Below are 23772 nucleotides of genomic sequence, written 5' to 3'. Positions count from 1 at the left end.
CTGAGGTAGCTTGGTTCAGTTCAATGTGAGCCAGCGTCCATTTTCTCATTATGCCCATCCTTGCCACGTTATATACTTGTCATGATCTCTGCTTCCAAAAGGTCAGGGTTTTCCCAACTCCCTTGGAAGCAGATCCATAACCCAGGTTCCGAGTGCCAACCAGTCCCAATTGGGACCTTTTGGACCCAGTCCTGGCGCCAGTGGCACCAGGCTCATAAATATGCCCAGTCCCAGCGCTGGAAGCGCCGGCTCATAATGCTTGGGTGGACTTACCTGCAGCAGACCATGCTGCTTACTTGCCTGCCAGTTGAGCCTCTGATCCTCTTCTGTTTGGAACTACTTTTCCTGTTGGGTGGGGCAGGAGCCACTCCCTAGGTTCAGAACACTGGAACTCTTCTGGAAAGCAGGAACTCTTTTCTTACCTAGGCGTGGCTGTGGAAGGAGGACCTAAGCACTACAGGAGGCTATTTAAACCACACCCGATGGATGAATCTTGCTTTGCGTTATTCTGCATCCTCTGCAGCAGAACGCTCATCGTGTCTTCTGCATCTGATCCTGGGCCTAAGGAAAAAGGCTTACCATCCTGAATCCAGTCTTCAGCAACACCTATAAAGACAAGAAAGAACAGGTTAGCATTACGGTCTTCAGTGACAGCGCTTCACTTACCTGGTCCATCGGCTGTCACCAACGCCTCGCGCTGCATTCCGGCATCTGAAAGACAAAAGCTTACCAACTCTTCGCACGCTCCGGAGGCCTGCGGCGCTGCATCCCGCATCTGAAAGACAAAACAAGGTGCGTTTAAAGACATTGGGGAACTTTAATACTCACGTGCCATTACTCCTCCCACATCTAACCCAGTGGGTATTCCGGCACCCTGCAGCCGCTCCGAACTTGTACCTGCAAAATAAAAAGACAGTTAGAGCGCATCGTGAAGCAGGCAACAAGCGCTTACTTACGTGCTTCCAGGCACTTCTATTCATCACACGGGCTCCATCTTCAACTCACTTCAGCCCGTCATCCGCCATCGCCGGAACCCTGCAAAACAAAAGACATCATTACTAAAGACTTTTAAAGACATTAGAATTACTCGAAACTTACCGTTCGTGCAGTAAACGACGGACAGCAGTCCTCTGAAGTCAAGAGGCCTGCTCCCCTTATCCAGTGAAGAAACTGGTTACAGCACCCTGCCCCGAGGCAGATGGAGAGCACGGCGTTCACTTACCTAAGGTGAGAGCGTTAACCTTTGGGGTTCTACAGGAGAAGAGAAAGGGAAGAAGAGAGAGACATTCAATAACCCAGTTCATTAATCCCATATTTTCTATCTGCAGACATCTTACCCTTCGAGTCAGACATACAGTGCACAGAGGTCCAGCCCAAAGAGCCAGCCGTGTGTTACACATCACCTTTGAAGATACGGTATACGCCCAGTCAAGACCGGCGCCTCTACGGGAATCAGGTGAGCGTTACAATACTCCACTATAGCAAGCTTCTATATGTTTTCTTTCTACCTTGCATTACTGCATATTTAGTTATTTATCAGCAAGTTACTTCATCTTCTTTGTGCCCATGATTACTTTAGCTTTAGGTACATGTCTCTCTTAGTGCCTTAGTTACATCATTACTTCTTAAGTATATTCATATCATTTCAACATAGGTTCATATATCTTCTTTATGGCATCATGGGTACTGTGAGTCCCCTTCAATCTTTAACAGAGGGCACCAGATGGACTTGGGTAATGTCCAACTCAAAAAAATAATAATTCAGTATGTTGATGACATTTTGGTGTGTAGTGAGACAAAAGAAATATGTAGAGAAGACTCAAACTCATGACTATATTCTCAGAGAAAGGATATAAGGTAGAGAAGGATAAATTACAATATTGTCAGGAAGAAGTTGTGTACATAGGACAGTTGATTTCTCACAAAGGGAGAAATGTGACACCTGAAAGAACAGAAGCAACCATGAAAACCGTAGCACCTAAAACAGTGAGGGAAATGCAGCAGTTTTTAGGCTTATGCAATTATTGCAGGGCCTGGATTTTCGACTACAGTACATACATTTGATCACTTTTAAAAGGACTAAAAGAAGCACAGGTAGACCAGAGCACAATAGCATGGACAGACGAGATGACTGAAGGGTTTGAAGAATTCAAAATGGCAATCAGTACAGCCCCTGTGTTGGGGATGTCAGATTACAACAAAGAATTGTATTTATTCTCCCATTCAAATGGAGAAGTTATGACAGCAGTCCTTACACAGAAGATGACATTAGGACATGGGCACACACCATTGGCTTACTACAGTGGGATTTTAGATCCAGTAATTAAGGGACATTTTCCCTGTGAGCAATCTTTAGCTTCTCCTACTTTCACAATTGAAAAAGCTTCAAGTATAACAATGGGGTGCCCAATAATGGTATTTGTAAAGTATGCATTATTCGTGATTTTAGAGATGCCCAAAAGTACATTGACCACACAAAGAGCATCTGGGTACAAGGTGATTATTTCCAGCCATGCGATTAAAATTGGTTGATGTAAGACAGTAAATCCAGCAACGTTTATAGCAGAACTAGTAGGAAAGTATGATTATGTACATGAATGCAAAACGTATACCGAGCATTATAATGATATTGCCCAGGCTAGAGAAAATGCCCTCGGAGGGGGGGAAGTTATTTTTATTGATGGTTCTTCAAAAATTGACCAGACAACTGGGGGAAGATATACTTCAGCAGCATAACAGTAAAGCTAAATCAGGAAGGTGAATTTGAGGTAGTGACGAGTAGGAGATTGGCCTCAAATTATTCAGCACAGGCGGCAGAATTAGTGGCGCTCATCAACGCATTGCAGAGATGTGAGGATGAGGAAGTGACAATATACTCAGACTCCACTTATGTGACATCAACTGTACACGCAGGTCTGTCACAATGAAAAAGGAGGGACTTCCTCCGTGCAGACGGCACTCCAGTGCAACATGCAGCCCTATCGGATATGCTTATAGAAGCATTAAGTCTAGACCCTAGCAGTCGTAAAATGCTCAGCGCATTTTAAAAGAACAGACTTAATTTCCCACTGAAAAGGAGCCACAGATTTAGAGGCCTAAAAGCCAGCCTATTATCCACTCCTATCTATTTTGGAAATAGAAGATGTTAAACAGATGACAGGACGATACATGTTAGCAAAGGAGAGCTTTAACATGCTGTCTATTGTGCAGTTAATTGAAATACAAGGTCGAGCTCTGCAAGAAGAACAGGATTCATGAAGAAAGTGGGGGTGTTCTCTATCCATTTATGTTCCTTATGTGCTTTATCCCCCACTGAGGCAATTTGGAGACAGGATAGCACTGGAAAGCCAGTTATGCCTCTAGCATTCTTGAGGGTAGCGCTGGAGCAGCTTCACTACACAGCATACACGACTTGAGAGAGTCTAGCTGCAACAATTGCAGAAGAATGGTTCTCACCCAATCTATTAGAGCATGTGGCACAGTTGATTGTAAATTGCATCGTGTACCAGAAATGTACTACAGGGCACACTTTGCGAACAGTAAGAGGAGCAATCCCTAGACACAGTAGCCCATTTCACCATCTACATATAGATTATGTAGATATGCTGCCAATATGCAATGGCTACAGATAAATGGTGGTCGCAGTATGTCCTTTTACTAGATGGATAGAGGCAGGTCCATGCACGCACCCTGATGCCCTTTGTGCTGCCAAGTTCCTTGTGCACAAGGTTTTCCCCAGGTGGGGGGTGTGCAGGTTTTTGCAGTCTGACAATGGACCACACTTTGTAAACAAGTTATTTGAACAGATAGTTCTTCTTAGGTATAAAACATATGTTTTCCTTTGCTTATCACCCACAGGCAAATGGTGTCTGTGAAAGATTAAACTGATTATTAAAGGAGCACATAGCCAAATTGAAAATCACTCTGAAAAAGGGATGGCTACATTACCTGGCCCTTGCTTTATATGCCCTAAGAAATCAGCCTGGTTTAGATCACCATCTAACTCCTCAAGAGAACCCCACCTACTCCTCCATCTAGCGGAAGAACTGATGCCCACAGTGGGCCTCATTCTGACAGTGCCAGTCTGGGCACAATGGTGCCGGTAAGCCTGCCGGTACCGTTGTTACGGGACCGGCACAGTATGACTCTGCGGGCAGGTGCCATCCCGCCTGCTAGGGTCAGACCTGGCAGGCAGAACAGCACCCACCCACAGAGTTACAGAAGCACTGGCACTGTTATTAATGGTCCTGGTGCCTCCGTGGTCCCCATTCCCATTAATGGGAATGGGGACCATTGCTAATCCCCATTCCCATTAATGGGAATGGGGATTACCAATTTAGCGGCACCTGACTTCCCGGAAAGCCAGGGTTGTAATACCCCAGTGTTACCAGAAAGGCAGGCACCGGTAAATATTGCGAGTCTGGCGCAACCCGCCGGTAGCACCAGCATGGTTACCGCTGGACTTGTACAATATAACTAAGAGTCTATTTCGATTTAAATGGGATGTTGAGGAAAACCATGAATATATAAATACATATCTTGATAATTCGATTCATTTAAAAAATAACCTATGATATCAACACATGAAAAGTGTGGGAAGAAGAACGTCAGACAAAAGCTGTTATGTGTGTTCCCTTATGCCTTATGCTTTGGGAACATCTAAAATATTAATAGCCACCAAAGTTTCAGTGAAAAAGGCACGTTGCTTGATGCGCCTTGCACTTTGACTGACAAGTGGACAGTTCCAAGGCAGAACAGCATCCATGGTGTGGGTGAATAAAGCGACATATCCAAGAGAAGACAATTAGGTACAAGATATAAAGTCAAGAGAAAATCAAGAAACAAAGCACTGAATAATAAAACATGAACAGCCTGGAGTAAATGGACAAGGAATAAAGCCAGAATAAAAGAAGATGCTCCAATGTGAAGTCAAGATTGGTGAGAAAAGACGAAAATGCTGGGAAAGAGGCCAGCTACGAATTAAAGGAACAGTGCTCACTCCTGAAGGATGCGCTGATGGATTGGTTGTGTGCAAAACACTAGCATTAACCGGACAATGGGAAGCAGTTGTGATAGACGCAGAGAAAGAATGCAAGGAACAGTGGCCTAAGACTTCAAGATTGTTAACATGGGTTGATGATGAGGGGGGACCTTTGCAAATACTAACCCTAAAGAACGCATCTTTATGTTTCAGGGACAATGGTACAATGAAAGTTTGAGAAAACCTCAAGTGTGGTCGAGGTTTTGACATCCTAGGCATGAAGAAAGGAACAGTAGTTCTGATGGATCACTATTGGGCCTGCGGATCAGGAGCATATATCAAATTGCCGCCAAAATGGGGAGGAGTGTGTTCATTGGTACTGATAAGTATACCAGCTTTGGTAGTACCACAGAGTGACTTGTACGCTGTTACTGGATGGCCAAATGGAATGAGAAGCTGGGTCACCTGCAGTTTACTCAGAAGGAGGGGTTGCCATTATGCAAGGGCACTATGACTGCTTCCAAGTCGCCCAGACTGGAGGGAGTGGCGCCGTGCCAGTGCGGTCGCAGCTACGCCTGGAGGGTCATCCGGTCAGACAGCAGATCTGAGCTTAATGCTGGTGGAGATGAAAAGCGGCTTCACATCTGTGAACACTAAACTAGATAGTATGGAGTACAAAATGGACCACATGCAGGAGAGGATTGAGAAGGATAGCAGTCGCCTTTGTGAAGCAGAACACAGAGTGAGGGTCCTAGAGAATACGAGTAGCAAAGTGACCCAGGCGATTTGAGGGCTACAGCGCGTAGTGAGGGAAATTCGATATGAGAATGAAGATCTTGAAGTGAGATCTCGACGTAACAACATCAGAGTGGGGGGGATCCCGGAGTCCGTGCCTGCACAAAATACAGAACAGTTCATGAAAGCCTTTATTAATGAGGTCCTGAGCTATCCCCCACTCCCCCCTCAATTCCTGGTCGAGCGGGTACACCGGGTGTCTGTGCAGAAGCCAAGGCTGGGGCAAAATCCATGACCGGTCATTATGAAACTGTTGAACTATCGTGACTGTGATATTATCCTGCGCAGAGCATGGAAACTCGGAAAGTTACATTATAAGGAGGCCAGTATGTCATTCTACCAGGATTTCACCCCATCTCTGCAAAGGGCCTGTCTCTCCTCAGCAACAAAGCGCTTGCTGAGGGAAAGGGGGTTGCATTATGCAATGTTGTACCCCTCTAAACTAGAGGTTATCCATGAGAACAAGACTCATTTTTTTTACAGTGCCAGCTGAAGCAATAGCTTTCATTGAGTCCCTGCCTAACGCTTGAGGAGCGGAGGTGCACATGAAAGCATCATTGAATGGGAGGTTCCTCGAGTTGCTTTAGAAATGTGACCTTGACTTAAATTTGCTTTTTTGTAAGTGTGGTCTGTTGGGGGGCGATTGGATGGGAGTGTGGCCCCAGGAGCAGAGCTCACGTTGTGATTTGGTTTGTTCGATATATAACGAAATGGGCCAATTGCTACTTGTCTTAGTACATTGGGCCTCCTTCTCTCCGGAGGTCGCTCGTATTTGTTGGTCTAACGAAGTCGCTGAATCCGACGCCCCCAGGAAGGTGCTCAAGAAAGGGGAGTTGGAGATGTTGGGGTGGGAGGATTGGGGAGGTATCACTGCTGGTTGGGGTTGGGCAGTGGGGGTGGGGGCGGCAGGGTCAGGTAATGAGTGGGGTAGGAAGCATATTCAGGGAGGGGAGGGGGCAGTGATTGGAAAGGGGGTTGGGTTGATGTTATTATGGTTCAGGAGGTTTATGCAAAATCGGTTCATGTGAGTGTAGGAAACTGCAGAGTTCACACGTTTACTGCTAAGATATGCTGGACTTGGAGGGGTATGCCCTCAGGCACTGAGACACGTTAGCTGATGGCTAGCATTCCACCATAAGAGCGCTGTACTTTATAATTTTCCATTAATTACTTTATAATTGTTCATTTATAACATGCTTAATACCAGGAGTGGTTTCTAAGCACGGGATCGGGATTCAAGCCTGTGTTGCACTGCGTTGTCTTGTTTCCAAGACAAACGCGTTGCCCCTGAGCTATGCTTCCTCCAACCATGCTAAAATGTGCAAGATTGTAGCATATGAAGAGCACCATGGGGCTAAAATTCTATTTCCTATTTCTTCAGGAAATGTATTTGATGGGGAAACTGAATGAGGAGTTGGCAAGGTCCTAGGGAGATGCCCGGTTTTAAACATCCGACTCATCCTATTCATGGGGGGTTTCGATTGTCATTCACAAATCACTGGGGTTCAGGCTGCTGCACCAGGAGAGGGGCACAGCTGGGTGGTTTGTTATAGTGTCGGGGACTCTGGCTCGGAACCAAGTGACTTTGGTTAATGTGTATCTGGGGTTTTATGACTCTCTTGGTTAAGTGCTTGGCATATTTGCATACTCAGTTTATAGTTGCAGGGGATTTTAATACGATCTTGAATGCAGAGCAAGATAGATGTGGGCTGGTGGATCTTGGGTTAGTAGATCTGTGGAGAACGTTACATCCTGATGAGAGAGACTACTCTTTTTACTCCTAAGTGCACAATATGAGATCCCGGATTTATTATATTATGGTGGGACCGGCATTGGTTTGGGGAACTGAGAGCTGTAGTATGCTGCCGAGAATGTTGTCTGACCACTCTCCTATTCTGTGGAGGTTTTCGGCTTCAGAATGTATTGGATGTCCGGCCTCATTGGTGCTTTAAGGGTCAAGCGCTGCTAGATGTGGTATATTGCAGTGAGGTGCAGGAGATCGTAACAACATTTTTTCCCTGTAATGTGGGTTCGGTAGCCTTGGCTGGGAACCTCTGGGAAGCATTTAAGGTATATCTGAGAGGGCGCTGTATTTCAATTGAAAGTGGGGTACTAAAGATGATATGAGGGCGACTGGGCAAATTGGAAGGTGAGTTTAAGGAATTGCAGTCTGAGAACTTTACTGAGGAATCCCTGGTGTCAATTTGCTCAGCCCTTGACAGCTTTAGAGACGAGGCAGACAGAGAGGTGCGTTTTCTCGTGACCCCACGTCTAGCACGTAGGTATGGAGAGGAGAGGAGACCAGGGAGATACTTAGCTGGGCTGCTGAGGGGTGCCAGTGGGCAAACTGATATTCCGGCGATTAGTTGTGCAGATGGCGCATTAGTTTCATAGCCTGATGTAATTATTGTGGAATTCCATGAGCTTTATTGGAGACTGAATGCTGCTAGAGGGGAGTGCATTTTGATGCTTTGTGGGTTTTTGCGGGAGAGGCCGTGTTGGAGGAGTTGGATGTGCACGCAAACGAAGTGCTAAGTGTACCTATCACTACTGAGTATATTCAGAAATTAAAGGTCTATACAATAAAAGGAACCCCGGGGGGGAGAAAGCAGGCTGGTCAACCCTGGAAATAACTGTAGACAAGCAATACAATGAGACTCGTCACTGTGGTTAGTCAAAATTGCAGAGCAGCATATGAACAGAGCCTAATGCAAGATGGCCGCATTGCATTACGCCAGAGCACTAAACCAAATGACAGAGCGTCACTCTAGTCAATATCGTTCACTAGCGTAACACAGACGCCGATAAACTGGATGTTATATTGAGAATGCCCATGGGCAACGCGGAGCACACACAACTCTTTGCATACTCAGTAAGTAAGGTGGCAGCACGTACCTATTAATTTTGTTTAGAAACAGTTTGAATGTTACCCTGCGTGCTGGACGAGACACAGGCTCACTCCGTTGTTTTCTTTTTCCTTTTTTCATTACAAAATGCAGGTGTCTACAAAACCATTTCTACACTAATATTTCCAAGCGGACTACTAACCGCCGTCTGGCCACTAATGCCGACTTATTAGCTGGTCCTAAGAAACATATAGAGACTCCATCCAATGCAGCACATCCATAGTGAGTTTACCAGCTCTTTACCTATCCTATCTTGCAAATAGAACAGCAACTAGATAACACATTGATAGAGAGTAGCAAGACTCGTAGCATGAGTACGAATTTGCAACTGTCAGGTTTTAGCAACATGACTGTTATGAATAGATAGGTCTCCTTTCGACCACCATTGAAATTAAAGAGTATTCCGGTTGCTCAACAGATTTCCCATGCGACCTAGGTCCAAACTTGGGGGTGGAGTGACGACTGATTCACCCTGCTCCACAATGTTTGATGCTCAGGCTGCTCACCCTTTTGCCATCAAGAGGCTTTACAACTTTTACAATTCCAATGTAATTTGACATAGCATCCGAGTGCTTGCTCCATGGGCCGTGAGATAAAGCCTTTGCCATGCGGTTAATCATATCACGTGTGGAACAGTACTGTTTTTAATAGTGACTAATAGTGACTTCCTGTCACTAATGTCTGGTTCTTCTTTTTATACCTCTGTAGGGTGAAGCTGGGTTGGTGGATTGATACCCCTATGCTCCCATTACCAGTGTTAACAGTTACCATTGGTAAATTGTGGAATAGATGAAGTGAGCGATTAATAGCCTTTTTCGTTCAACCTTTTTTGGTAATGGTTAACCATTAGCCCATGAGCAACCACTAACAAGTTGCTTATATTGTATTCCTTGTACCTATTGCAGAGTACAATATATTGGAACAGAACAATATGTACCGCTCAGATTGAACGGCAGAGACTCTGCTACTTAGAACAAAAAACCCTGAAGAACTTCCCTCGAATAATATACGATGTGCATATGGGAAAGAAACATGTTTGGTCATTTTGAACTTCATTGATATGGCTCTTTATTCGGCATTATTGATTTTATGAGAATGTTTTACAGTACCCATGTTGTATAATTGTGATGTTACGTGTCTCTTGTTCTCTCGATTAATTTTGAGTATGATGTATGTTTTTACTCTATGTTCTTTGTGAAGTGAAGTGTCTCTTGTCACCACTCCAGTATTAGCCATTTTCTATCCATTGGGGCCCACACTTGCTGAAGTGGTTTATATTTACTGATATTAACTTTTAATGATGCCCAAATTGTCTTGGAATTAAATATTATATTTTTGATAACTCATTGCCAGATACTATTGAATTCTTAGTTACTGTCAGGATTCAGGCGCAGATACTGAAGACATTGCTTCGTGCTCAGAGTAGAAGTGTGTCTCACGTTCTTAGAACTAAACCTTGGCACATCAGTAGGTTTCAGTACGATTTACAGCCCGTTTCCGGGACAAGGCGTGTATTCATTACGGCACGCTCCTGTCTGGATGAGCGGTGTCGGTTGCCATGACGATTAGGGCAACGCTCTGCTCTATGCCGGCCACGTGTGCAACGCTGCAAACACGTGACAGCTGGCATTTAAATGAACCCGGAACCATTGTACGGCGCTTCTGATCATGCTTTGTTCCTGATTCTTGCAACCTGTCTTTTGCCTCGTTTCATTGACCACGGACCTTGTCTTCCTGGATTGTCAACCACGTTTGATCCTGGTTGGCTTTTGTTTTTGTCTCGCACGTTGACAAACCTTGGCTATGTTACGGACTGATTGACTGCTCCTTGTCGGCTTTGTTTCTCCGCTCGCACATTGACAAACCTTGGCTACGTTACGGACTGCTTTGCCTCCTCCTTGTCGGCTTATTCTTTGCTTCTTCTTTGATTATCCTTGGCTGCTCTTTGACCTGCTACACTCCTGCCCTTGCCTGCATTTCTTGAGTTGCTCTCATTAGTTACGGTGGGTCTTAGGATTGTTTGTTAGTCATTTTTGGCATTTATGTTTTGAGTTCAATACCCTTCCTACGTTGCTGAACACTGTACTTCATTACTTTCCTCCATACGGTGGACCCTGGTTTTCTACACATCATAGGGACTGCTTCCCTCATCACTCACCTCACCTGGAACTCCTGGATTTCATCTCTGTCTCCAACAGTTGGCCAACACAGAACCTGCTCCGGACTCCACTGGGAACCACTCACTGTCATTTACCTTTCCTATTTCTGGTCTGCCTTTAGACTCCATTCATCTGTACAGGCATCCTTGTGCCGTCGTGTCCGGTGGCCAACTAGACTGGGACTCGCCACCTTAGGGTTAGGCATCCTCATGCCGGTGGTTTCGGTGGTAGCTTGGACTAGAGACTTACCACCTTAGTTTTAGATGTCCTTGTACCGTTGGTCTCAGGTTCCTGGCAGACCAGAGGTAGCTTTCCCGATTACTATCCTGGTAAGCATTGTGTTGGTTATCAATATTGTTTTGTAGACTTGATTGTTTGGGGTTTTCATCTTTGGTTATTGGATTACACTAGGGTTTCTTTAGTCTCTCTGGGTATCAGTAATTTTGAGTTCTGCCTGCTGTTCGCCCTTCACAAGTCAAATCACGATTGGGTTTTATTACTTTAAGACAGTGCCTGGAGTCAGATGTGATATCTGGATGATTTGTCTGCAGGAACTTGACGTCTGTTGACCACCTTCCAGAAATTCGGAGTGCGATCCAAAAGTTCAACTGTCTCCATCTTCTGGCTAATATTATCCTTGGTGTGTTTTGTCAGGTTCACCCAAGGGTCGTATTATCTTGAGGATTTCCATGGCTACACTACTTGTTCAAGGGTCGTGGGAATCTGACAGTTACTGTCTTAAAGTTTGCTCTGTTCATACGCTCCTCTGCAATTTTGACTAACCACAGCGACCGGTCTCAGTGTATTGCTTGTTTGCAATTAAAGGTCTCTTGAATGCTAAGGCTCCTGGGTCAGATGGGATTACCTCTGAGTTCTTTAAGGAGTTTTGCCCCAACGTTGCAGAGTACCTACTTCGGGTATAGCAGAAGGCCTGCAGACAGGATCGCTGCCTCCCACGATGCGGGAAAGAGTAATTTCATTGATATTAAAGCCTGATAAAGACCCATTGGCCTGCGCCTTTTACAGGCCAATATCTCTTATTAATATGGCTAAGAAAATATTTCTAAAATACTTGAAGATATGCTACTCCCATTATTTCCCTCTTTTGTGCACCTAGACCAAGCCACTTTATTCCAGGCTGATCTACGGCCCTTAAATTACGATGACTGTTCTGAGTGTTGGCTCAGATTGATCGCACCGTGCAGATGATAGGGGTGCTACTAGATATAGAGGAGGCGTTTGGTTCGGTAGCTTGGGATTACTTGTTTGCAGTTCTGGAAAGGATTGGGCTGCTGGTATACTTCCTGACATGTGTTTAGGTCCTGTACTCTTTGGTGACCGCAAAGATTGGTCTTTTTGGCAGGCACTCAGTACCTTTTGAGTTAGCTCGAGGGACGTGTCAGGGGTGCCCGTTATCCCCGCTTCTATTTACAATGGAGCCAGTCGCGGTGCGCTTGAGGACAATTCATAAGCACAGGGGGCTCGCTCTCGGAGGAGAGCGGGAGTTGATCTCACTTTATGATGATGATATTATTCTTTATATCAGGGACCCTGTTGACAATTTATTTGCAACCTCTCATGCAAGACATAGAGGCTTTTAGGGGTCTCTCGTGGTTGTGGGTCAATTGGGCTAAGTTGATCCTGTTCCCACTGAATGAGACTACTGTGCAGCCCTTTGGAGCCAGAAGGTTCCAGTGGGAGCAAAACTCCACAAAGTATCTGGGCATAAGGGTAAGAAGAAACCGTTCTCAGTTGCTTAAGGATAACCATAGGGCGTATCTGGAGGTGCTTCGATGTAAGGTCGATGGGTGGGTGTCTTTCCCAATTTCACTCCTGGGGAAGGTAGGGATAATTAAAATGGTTATACTTCCTAAGTTATTGTACTTATTTCGTAATGTCCCGGTGCGGCCTGGTGCTCAATTCTTTGCTGTGCCAAAGTCACTAATGAGTAAACTGCTGTGGAGCCCGAAGGCACCCATGATTAAATGGGAAACGCTTACTGGCATTTATTTTATCTATTGTTCATTTGTATGGCGCTTATAAATCAAGTATATTGTGTCTTAAAGCACCCGCAGGGCAACGGGGAGGGAACCTGGGAACGAAAGGCAATTATAATGATAATAATGAAGATAAAGAAGCCGGCGGTGTGAGTGCTCAGAAAGTGCAAGTGCAGATCTGGCATGTGGGAACAAGGGGGCATGGGAGTTCCTGATTTAGAACTATACTACCTGGCCATGCAGGTGTCATTCGCGTCAAACTGGCTGCCTGGCTTCCAGCTCTTTCTCCATGTTAGGATTGAGAGGAGGTCAGCATCCTGTATTCTTTGCAAGGTACCCTGATTTCCAGACGGATCAATTATAAGTGCTTTTTCGATCCGGCGGCATGTAGGGTACATGCCTGGAGGAGGCTGTGGCAGAGAATGCAGGTATCTCTTCCATATACCCCTGAATTTAGGGTATGGGATATTCAATGTTTGGCCGAACGTGCGACGTACAGATCATGAGGGAGTGGTCTCGTTTTGGGGTTAATCATATGTTTGATTTTTACACGGACGGGAAGTTTGTCTCCTGGGGGGTATTCAGGGATAAGTTGGGTAATGCCTTTGGGCTGGCGTTTCAGTTTTTTAGAATCCGGGAGGAATTTCGAGCTTGGTCTGCACATTTTATGGAGGAACTGCAGGTATTTCCTCTCTTGAAGTTCTTGTTTACTGCTCCTAATGTTAAGACATACTTGCCAACCCTACAGATTTAGGCAGTAGGCTACAGCTTTTTAAGCAGTCCTACCACCTACAGATTTGTGTGACAGATCCTACTGCTTTTCACAGTGGGAGGTAATTTATGTGACTTTAAAGCAGGCTGCAGGACAAATACACTGACCTGACAGCTACGTGATTCTGTCCTGTACTCTTGCCAGTACAACCCTTACGTGAACCACCAGTGAAGGCAAGTGGCAGAGCATAAAACCATCATATAGCATCTGCCTATCAGACTGAGAGGGGTATCTGTCTCCATGGCATTCAGTGTTCAACTTGCACTGCAGGAATACATATCTATTCCCCAGGCTGCTGCTGCTAGAGAGCAGTGGTAAACGTTGCCTACCAGCTCTGTGTGATTACCTTCTGTGTAATTGCATTTGGTGTTAACTTACCATTTAGAATTATACATTTTTAACATTTGAACATCTTTCCATGTTGTGCTGTTTGATGGGTTGTGTATTTTAGAATACTTCAATGGTGCCAACAATGTATGTTTTGTATTTTCTTGTGATGTCATTGTTATGCAAATTATTATTTTTGAAACTTGAAAAATCCTACATCTTTTTGGTCACAGAATGTTGGCAAGTATGTTAAGAGAGTGCTCCCGACAATATATCGAATGGCGCTAGGCTCAACGCCTAGGGCGGCGCTAGCGAGTAGGACATCATGGGCGATGGATGATGGATATTGGCTGTGAACTGGGTGGTGAGGGATTGGAAATATATGTGTTTATATGCAAGGACAGAGGTTGGTGATTATCTCTTGGTTTAAGCTTATACAATATAGAATTCTTCATCAGGCTTATTTGTCGCCCGTGGTCCAGCAGAAATCTGACCGCTCTAGCGATGGTCGCTGCCACAGATGCAAATTTCGAAAGCACTGGGTTTAATCATGTTACATGGAGCTGTCCTGCTCTGACAACCTTTTGGCAGCAGGTGACTAAGTCGACGGGGGAAATGATTTACCTGGGGGTACCTTTAGCTATCCTTTGCTGTATGTTTCGCTGGCTGCCAGGGATTCCTAAGGCGCAGAGGAAGATGCTGTCCATATGCATGTTGCTAGCGAAGCATTGCATTTTAATGCTTTGGTCAAGCCAGATGGTGCCTACGTTCACAAAATGGCACAAGGACTTAGCATGGTGCTGTGATATTGAACAGGAATACTGTAGAATGCAGCCTTTTAGATCTAGGCCTAGTGATATCTGGGTCCCTGTGTGCGCCTTCTTGATGGCTGGAGAATTGCCGGGGAGTGGGGAAGCAGCTGAGGATGAGACGGGGGATGGGATCCTAGCCTGCTGGAACAAGTGGGGGGGGGGGGAAATTGCTAATCTCTGTTTGCATACTTCCTGTTAAACACTGTCGAGGGTACCTCTACTAGCATGCAACCTCCTTATGATGCAGTGATGTGCAGTGTCTTAGTAATGTTTGTATTGATGCATTGATGTACTCTATGGCTATCGTGCTGTATGTGAACCTGTGAATAAATAACGTTCTTTTAAAAAAACAACACTACTGGGGTGTCTCTGCCTTTGTGGGTGATTTGCAGAGGGTCCTTCTATGTTTGGGTCCTGGTCCTACCACCATATTAGGCTTTACACTTCATGACCAGAGTCCCAAAGTAGCATGTAGCCAAATCCAATTCCGAACCTGAATTTCACTACTGTAAATATGCTTCTTGTGCAATTTTTGGCCACCACCAATGATTCAGGTGCTGGCTCTGATCCTGTAATTTGTAAAGTGTTTTCTGGGCCCCCTGACTGTAGAAGGTTTGTGAGCTTGAGGTTCATCTGCAATCCTCCTACTCTGGTCCTCAGGGTCTGGAGCTTTTCTCGTGGGGTCCTCGGACTCCCCAGCCCGGTGGTTGATGTGCGGTTTGGGTGTTTTAGTGGATTGTTTCACTAGTCCTCTAGGCAAGAGTTGCAGGGGAGAAGTGTGGGTTGTGTTAAAGAGAGAAATGGTTAGTGGGTTTTGGGTGATCTCTGGGTAATTGTAGCGATGTTATTGTCTTTCATTCTCCGTTTACCCCTTATTGTCCTTGTTTCCAGCTTATGGTTTGTAGAAGCAGGGATTGTGTGGGTTGGGTGGTCCGCTCATGGGGGTACATGTTGGCCTTTTTATCTCAGCAAGTTGAATAGCCAGGTTTTCAGTAGTTTCCTGAAAGTTAGGTGGCCTTCCATCATTCCTATTTCATTCAGGATCAATTTTCTTAGTTTGGCTATCAAACTTTCTTTCCTCGGAGTGTCTTGTTTCTCTTTGGAGGTCAGTACTAGATCTTAAGTCTCTTCTCGACTGAACTCAGGAGCGTTTTCTTTGGATGAATTTGGCTCCTTGTTCATGTAGTGATATGTGGGCATTGCAGAGGGCTTTGAAGTTGATGTGTTTCTTTGCTGGTAGCCAGTGTAGACTTCTTAGGGTAGTTGTGATGTGGTCTCTTCTATTTCGTCTCAGGAGTAATGTGGCTGCTGTATTTTGGATGCATTGTAGTTGTTTTCGGTGAGACGTTTGGGCCTATCTAGGTAGATAATACCCAGGAAATGATTGCAAAGGTTCTCTGTGCAAAGCTTAGGTAATGGAGTATCCCTCTCAGTAATCACAGGAGGTACAAGTATTTTTTAGCTATTGCGTTCACTTGTGGTTCCAAGTTGAGACCATTGTCAAATGAGGATTTACAGATTGTGTATAACTGTTGACATCTCCAGTTCCCCAGCTCAGGATATCCTTGACTAAGAGTAAGGGAGGATCAACTTCTACTACATCTCTAGAGATAGCTGAAACCTTGCAATTAGAACCCTGCCTTTTTTGTGGAGAGAAGGGCCATGCTATAGAGATCTGCTCTGAAAGGATAGAGGAGGAGTTGATGGACACTCAAGGAAGGGGAAAGAGAATAGAAAGAGAAAGAGAAGTAAAATAACCTTTTAGATATTCTCATACGCAAGCCATGATCAACCAGGAAGGGATTAAAAATCCCAGCAATACCGATCCCGGGATTATGATGGGAGGCTTGCAACAACAGCAAAGGGGAAGGGCATGTGAGAAACCTGAGGGTATTCTCGAAACACAAACCTTGAGAATGCCTTATTCAAGTAGCCAGGACATGGCCATTGCTGTTGGATCCAGTTTATGGGGGAGGATCACCTGGGTAGGGGAACCCAGGGTTATGCTCAAAGGAATACCCCAGGTGAGACACGGTAGAATCACAGAGAGGATGGCGAGGGGAATGAAGTCCCTGAAGCTTTTATGAGCTATTCCCGCTCACCTTCTCTTCCACTCATTGAATCTCCCTTACCCAAGGGTAAAACCAACAACACATTTGCATCTGGTAAACTTGTTAAGAACCACAACTCCCAGAATACTGTGAGTTTAGGGCCCTTTAGAACGGGCATATGTAATGGTTGGGATCATACAGAATAATTCAGAGTCCAAATAACTGAACCAACTCAGGAAGATGGCAAAGTACTGTTTTATTATTTTAATTAATTTAAATATGTCAGAAGTCACATCATACTACATGGCAATAATGAAAAACCTATCAAAGGGTTGGGATTGGCTAAGGGGAACATATAAGTATACCTTCTATAGGAACCAGGATTGTGATTGGCTGCCCATTATCAGGTGGACAACATATGCCTACCTCTAAAACATGTAATCTTCAGAAACATTAGATACACCGTTTCTCATTGGTCTTCGTTATATGGACTACTATAATTGGTTGGCACTCTTGTGCCATGTCGGGAACATTCGGTTTATTTAGCAGCACGTAAGCCCAGACCCAGTTGCAAGGAGATGGGGCATGACACTACCTCCCCACCCAATTAGCCCAGCATCTCTCATTGCCCATGCCTTCTGCCATGAAGAGTGTCTTTGTACTTGGCCTTGTAAAGTATCCTTGTCTTTGAAAAAGCATGGGAGTGAGGGCACTCACTATCGTATCTAGGACTCCAAGTTTGAACTCTATTTTCATCCTTAGCTCACGTGACAGGAGACCACAATTTGGTCAATTTTGCAGGTTTGAAATGCTCTAAATTAATTAAACTTGGCACTCTTGGTGTTCTTTCTTTGCACATTAACAAGGGATGATTCATCCTCTGCACATTTTCTCAATTCCAGAATAGATAACTGACCTTGGCTGCTTCAGTCTTGACTCCAGGCCAGACAACCATCGTCTTGCAGCTCCACGATTCTGCTTATTCTTGCTGCAACACAGTTTTCCCTTCCCGCTTCATAGGTCCTGGCTTACTAAATTCAAGATACCGATGTCCAGCTTCTATATAATGGCGGCTTTGCCTGTGTCTATTCACGACGAATAGCCAGCTTCTATGATGACTTAGTCTACCTTGCATTTCAGCATCTGTACATTTATTGAACAGTTGATTTTCTGCAGCACTCTGTGCATGAGTAATGTTCTTCTTTGTATTTAAAATTTCACTTGATTCTTAACTTCGTCATTAGTTTCTTTACGATCTATACATCCTCTTCAGCCAGTATCTCGGGATGTCGTGCATAATTTTTATGATGTCACTAACTTCTTTTCTTTACTCTTTCTCATATTCCTTCAGGGAGTTCCTCCCTTAGGTTGTCATCACTTTGGGGATACATTCGGTAGGGTTGTCTCAACGGGTATCATCTTTCGAACACACACTGCGGTATTGGCAGCTGCTGGTGTCAAACACGGCATGGTCTCATGTCTCATAAATATAGGAGGAAGAGGGCGGGGTCTCCTCCAGAGGTATACAGCTGCTCCTCTACATTCCGCCCCTCTGGTCGAGTGTTCGATCACCTCCTCAAGTGTTACTACAGCCTGGTGTTTTCTCTTGAAGAAGTGTTTCTTAGGTGTTCATATTTTCATCACCCCCCTTTAGGGTGCCTGCTGATTTGACATGTTCATCTACACTCCAGGTCATGTAGTTACATTGTCCATTCGGGGCACAATAGACCCATCGTCCCACATATTTCTTATGATTCTTTGGATACAGAAACTTTGTTCCCTCAGGTGCTACGATGTTAGCCTTTATTTATTTTCTGACAGCGTCATCAGTCAGCTCCTTAGCGTTTGGTTCATCTTTGGCATCAATCATGATCTTCATTCCTATTACCTTTTTTGGTGTTTTCTTGCATTGGGCAATTCCCATCCTGACTATACAGAATCCAAACATAACTAGCACCAGCATTACTCCAAGAACCTTGAATCGATTCACCAACCACTTAGGAATCCATGAAAACAAGGAGGTAAACCAACTGTCATCTTTAAAGTCCTCTGTCTCTTCTTCCATCTTGGTATGTAGGTCTGTCAACATCGATATGGCCTCTGCCAAGGTCCCATTCTGGCCATCGTGAGAAGGTATAAATGTGCAACATGATGGTATGATTTTGGTGCAAACTCCTCCTTCCATCGCTGTGATTATATCAAGGACATATCTTTTCTGGCGGGTCATCAATCATATGGCACTCAGCTCTTCTTTAATGGCGTTGAATCCCTTTATGGTAGCGTTGATTGTCTGCAGAAGCTCTCATGTGGTGATTTGCAACCATCTGGTGTTCGACACTGTTTGAATTCCACGCATGAATATAGCTGTCATTATCATAGCAGTCTTGCTGAACAACCTGTGCTCATCAGAGATGGTTTCATACGCTGTTATGGATTTGGCTGAGAAATAATGTTCTCTTTCCATCTGTCAGAGTTCAAGTGATCTTCTTTTTCTCAAATGGTCATCCATTTTTCGAAATTCAACAATGTTTAGATTGCTCTGAGGAATCACTAATGCTGGAACATGGATGAGCACCAGGGAACACACTCCGCCCCAATTCCTGGGCAACTTCAAGTAGGCTCTAAATCCACAAGCCCAATATCGATCCGTAAGGACAGCTTTGCTTTGCTTTGCTTCGAGGCCTTCGGGCGATTTAGCGATATACAAAAATGAATATATATAGATAAAAAATAATTGGTAGAGCGCTTCAAGGCCTTCGGGCGATTTAGCGCTATACAAAAATTAATATAGATAGATAGATAGATAGCTGTCCCTTTTCTCATTCCGGGAACATCAATTGTAGTTTTGCATCCATTGTTATGTCCCACATGGTTCTTCCATGGCTACGGAAATATAGTGTTGCATTAACCAATGGGATTACAACTGCTGGGCCTGATTCGTCTTCTACCCATGTCAGTAACTTGGAGTGCTTGGCCCATGACTTTAAGCATCCATCATTCACTCTCTGCACTTCTTGTACGTATTCCATTTTCAGCAGATGAGCTGCACAGGAAATCATTCCTTCTTCCCATCCCCTCTTGGTATGCACTCGTACATAGATGAATAGTTGGGTTTGTTCCCAACATCCAGGCGATCCTGCTATTTCCGAACAGTTCATTTTCTTCATTTCTTCAACGATCACCTCATCCTGTCCTGCAGCAGGATACACAAGCATTTTGTCTGTCCATCCCGGCTCTATATATATCTGTATGGTCTTGATATAGTCATCCTGGTATGGAAACGACCATATTGATCTCCATCGCAAGGTTGCCCAGCTTCCTTGGAACTGTCCTCGTGTAGTACATGCTGCAAGATGGCTGAGGCATTTTGCATCGTATGCTGATACCTCCTTTAAATTAAAGTCCTTACTGTATTCATGGCATAGGGGATGAGAGAGCAGACATAGCAACTCTCATCTGATGCTCTTTCCCCCACCTTTTTCATGTGTTGATACCACATGTTATTCCCCAGGTGAGCTGAATTATCTAGATAATTATCTTCCTCTGCATCTCTTTTATGTTTCTTAACATACCCATAAGATCAAGGAAATTATCATCATTCACACTCGTATTGGGGAGAATCATAGGCACTCTTTCTTCGATAGAACCATTAAGATAATAGAGACTGAAAAATAATAAAAAGATAACGAGAACAATCATGCAAATATATATTATGCATAGAAATCTGGACAACCATTTCTCGTGCCATCCCACTGCTTGCTGAACTCATGCTCTCTCTATAATCGTGTCGTCTTCTTCCTTAATCATTTTTAATACAATCATTTGAGTTTCCTTTACATTTGCAACTGTACAATTTGTTTGATTATAGCAATGAGCAGTCTTCTTATCACTGGACAGTTTTTAGGATCCTGTAAAAAAAGTGTTCATATTAATGTCTCTTCTAACGAGAGCAGGGTAAGATTGAAGTATGAACACAAAGACAGCAACCACAAGCCGATGAACATCACTATTGGCAGGTATCATGTATTTGTATCACTTAAAACAGATATTCCCCACGAAATGAGTCTGGATATTGATCTCTCTTCCAATTTCTCATCAAGAACTGACATTTAGGCATAATTTTGATGCATTATTTACTGTTTCAATATATTTCTAAAAGTTCATTTCAACCTCTGGAATTTCTCTGCAAGTCCTTGCACTTCCTGCCAAAATATATATAAAGAGTGTCTATTGAATTCCAGTCCAAATAAAGTATGTGTTTAATCACTCGTTTTTGTATCATCCTTCTTCTTAGTCATCGAAGACTTCTTCTTGTCTTGCTTCTGGGTCAGCAATGGTGGGAGGGAGGGTCTCGCCTTCATAAATCTTCACGTCGTTCAGATGCAACCAAGCTTGTCGTCCCGAAACCTTAACAGCAGAAGGGGAAACTTCCTCAACAAGGAATGGGCCATTAAATCGAGGCTCATACCACTTCCGGGTGAGGTTTTTAATCAGAATCAGGTCCCCAACATATAATTTAGGTGGTGGTTATAGTACACCTGGATTGGTCGCCAAATTATCTTCTTACATGTTCCTAGACCTCCCCCCCCCCCCGATGCTTGACTTGATCTGAAAGGAAAGAAATACTGGTAGTCATACATGTCAAATAATCATGCATCTCATCAGCTAGAGTTTTGGCTACACTGTGGGCATCACTCCTGATCCTAGATGGAGATGTAATGGGCATTCTCCTTCAACGCCCTCTTACTAGCTCGTGCAGGATGAGGTGGTTTTCCGAACCTGGCTGATTCTGTAGGGAATATAAAGCCAGAGGTAATCAATACAGCCATCCCTTTTTCAAAGTCAATTGCTTTGAGGAGGCCGGTGAGTCTCTCACATATCCCATTCACTTGTGGGTGATACGCAGCAGAGAACTTGTGCTTTATACTTAATAAAAGCCCTATTTTTTTGAATAGCTAATTGACAAAATGTGGCCCATTATCAGAACTTAGTACCTTGCACACACCCCACCTCGGGAAAACTGCGTACTAAAAACTTTGCTTCTGAAGTGGCATCAGGGTGTGCGCATGGACCCGCTTCGATCCTCTTAGATAAGGGGCACACCACCACTAATAGATACCTATATCCATTACATGTCTGCAGCATATTGAAGTAGTCAATATGTAAATGCTGAAACTGACCATTTGGTCGAGGTATTACTCCTCTAATCGTTCTCAGTGTATGCCCAGCAGTAAACTTTTGACCCACAATACAATTCACCATAAACAGTGCAAAGTGTTCCAACAAATTAGGAATGAACCAGTCTTCTGCAATATTAGCAGCAAGACTTTCTCTAGCTATATGCACAGGGTAATGCAGCTGTTGAAGAGCGACTTTTAATAAAGTTACTGGCATCACTGGCTTTCCAGTGCTTTCCTGTCACCATAAAGCTTCTGAGGGGGATAAAGAACACCCCCTTCGTTTCCATAGCTCTTGCTATTCCTGTGGTGCTCTTCCCTGAATTTATTTCTTTTAATTGGGGTATTGGTAGCATATTAAACCCTTCCTGTACTAACACGGATGTAGTCGAATTTTCTTTAATAATCTCAGGATCAAATCTCAACAATTTCTGGAGAATATGCAACCCTTTTTACTTCTATGTCTGCGGCTTTGTTCCCGCAAGAGATAAAGTCTGTTTCTTTAGTATGCGCTGCAGATTTCGCGACGGCTATGGCCAGTGGGAGTTGTAGTGCCTGAATGAGTCTATCCAATAAGGACACATTTTGCACTGGAGAGCCGTCTGCACGGAGATAGCCCTTCCTTTTCCAACATGACAACCCTGCGTGTACGGTTCACGTCACATAGGCAGAGTCACTGTACACTGTCACTTCCTGCCCTTCATGTTTCTCAAGCGTGACAATAAGCGCTACTAATTCTGCTGCTTGCGCTGAAAAATTAGATGGTAGCCTTGCACTCGCCACCACCTTGAATTCTCCATTTAATCTGTGTCTTACTACTGTGGTGCCTGCATGCCTTTCCCCTTCAGTTTGGTCAATTTTCAAAGAACCATCAATAAAAAGAATCTCCCATCCTGCCAAAGCATTCTCTTTCACACAGGGTATATCATCATAAAATTCCACATAATTGGCACAGTCATGCACATGATCACCTTCTTCTACGGGTTCATCTATGAACGTGGCAGGGTTTACTATTTTACATCTTACAATTGTAATCGTTGGATTAGAAATCATTACCTCATAAACTGAAGCTCTTTGGGATGTTACTGTGTCTTTTGGTATCTCTAGAATGGTAAATAGAGCATGCTCCACGTAAAGGGTCATAGAACAGCCCATGACAATACTTCTGGACCTCTCAATTGCAAACGCGGCAGCTGCCAAAGAATGTTTGCAAGGGAAGTGTCATCTCATAACTGGGGCTAAAATACCACTGTAATATGTCAAAGGTGTATACCCAATGTGGTTCTTTGTGTAAGTACTACTGTCATTACTGACCCATTTGTGTGTGAAAACAAATAAAATTCCTCGCCATAATTGGGAATCCCTAAAACAGGGGCTGTACAAATTGCTTTTTTCAACTCCTCAAATCCTTCCTCCATTTCTTCGGTCCATTCTATTTTTGCCTTACCAACTTGTGTTTTCTTTAATGCTTGCAGAAGTGGCTTTGTGTATGTGCTGTAATGAAACACTCAGGCTCTAATATAATTGAATAAACCCAGAAACTGCTGCATTTGTCTCACTGTGTTCGGTTTTGGTGTCACTTTCTTTCCTTCATGTGAAATTAACTGACCTATGTACAACACCTCCTCCTGACAATACTGTAATTTCTCCATGTCCACCTTATATCCTTTGTCTGCTAAAATAGTCATCAATTGCATTGAGTCTTGCCTACACTCATCCTCTGTTTTAATGAAAATCAATAGGTCATCTGCGTACTGTATCACCATACTCTTCAGATCAATATTACCTAGATCCA

This window comes from Ambystoma mexicanum, chromosome 9 (assembly GCF_040938575.1).
Source record: "Ambystoma mexicanum isolate Mex_15411 chromosome 9, UKY_AmexF1_1, whole genome shotgun sequence".
In the NCBI taxonomy this organism is placed as follows: domain Eukaryota; kingdom Metazoa; phylum Chordata; class Amphibia; order Caudata; family Ambystomatidae; genus Ambystoma; species Ambystoma mexicanum.
The sequence above is the reverse complement of the archived record's forward strand: the minus strand, read 5'-3'. Positions refer to the sequence as shown.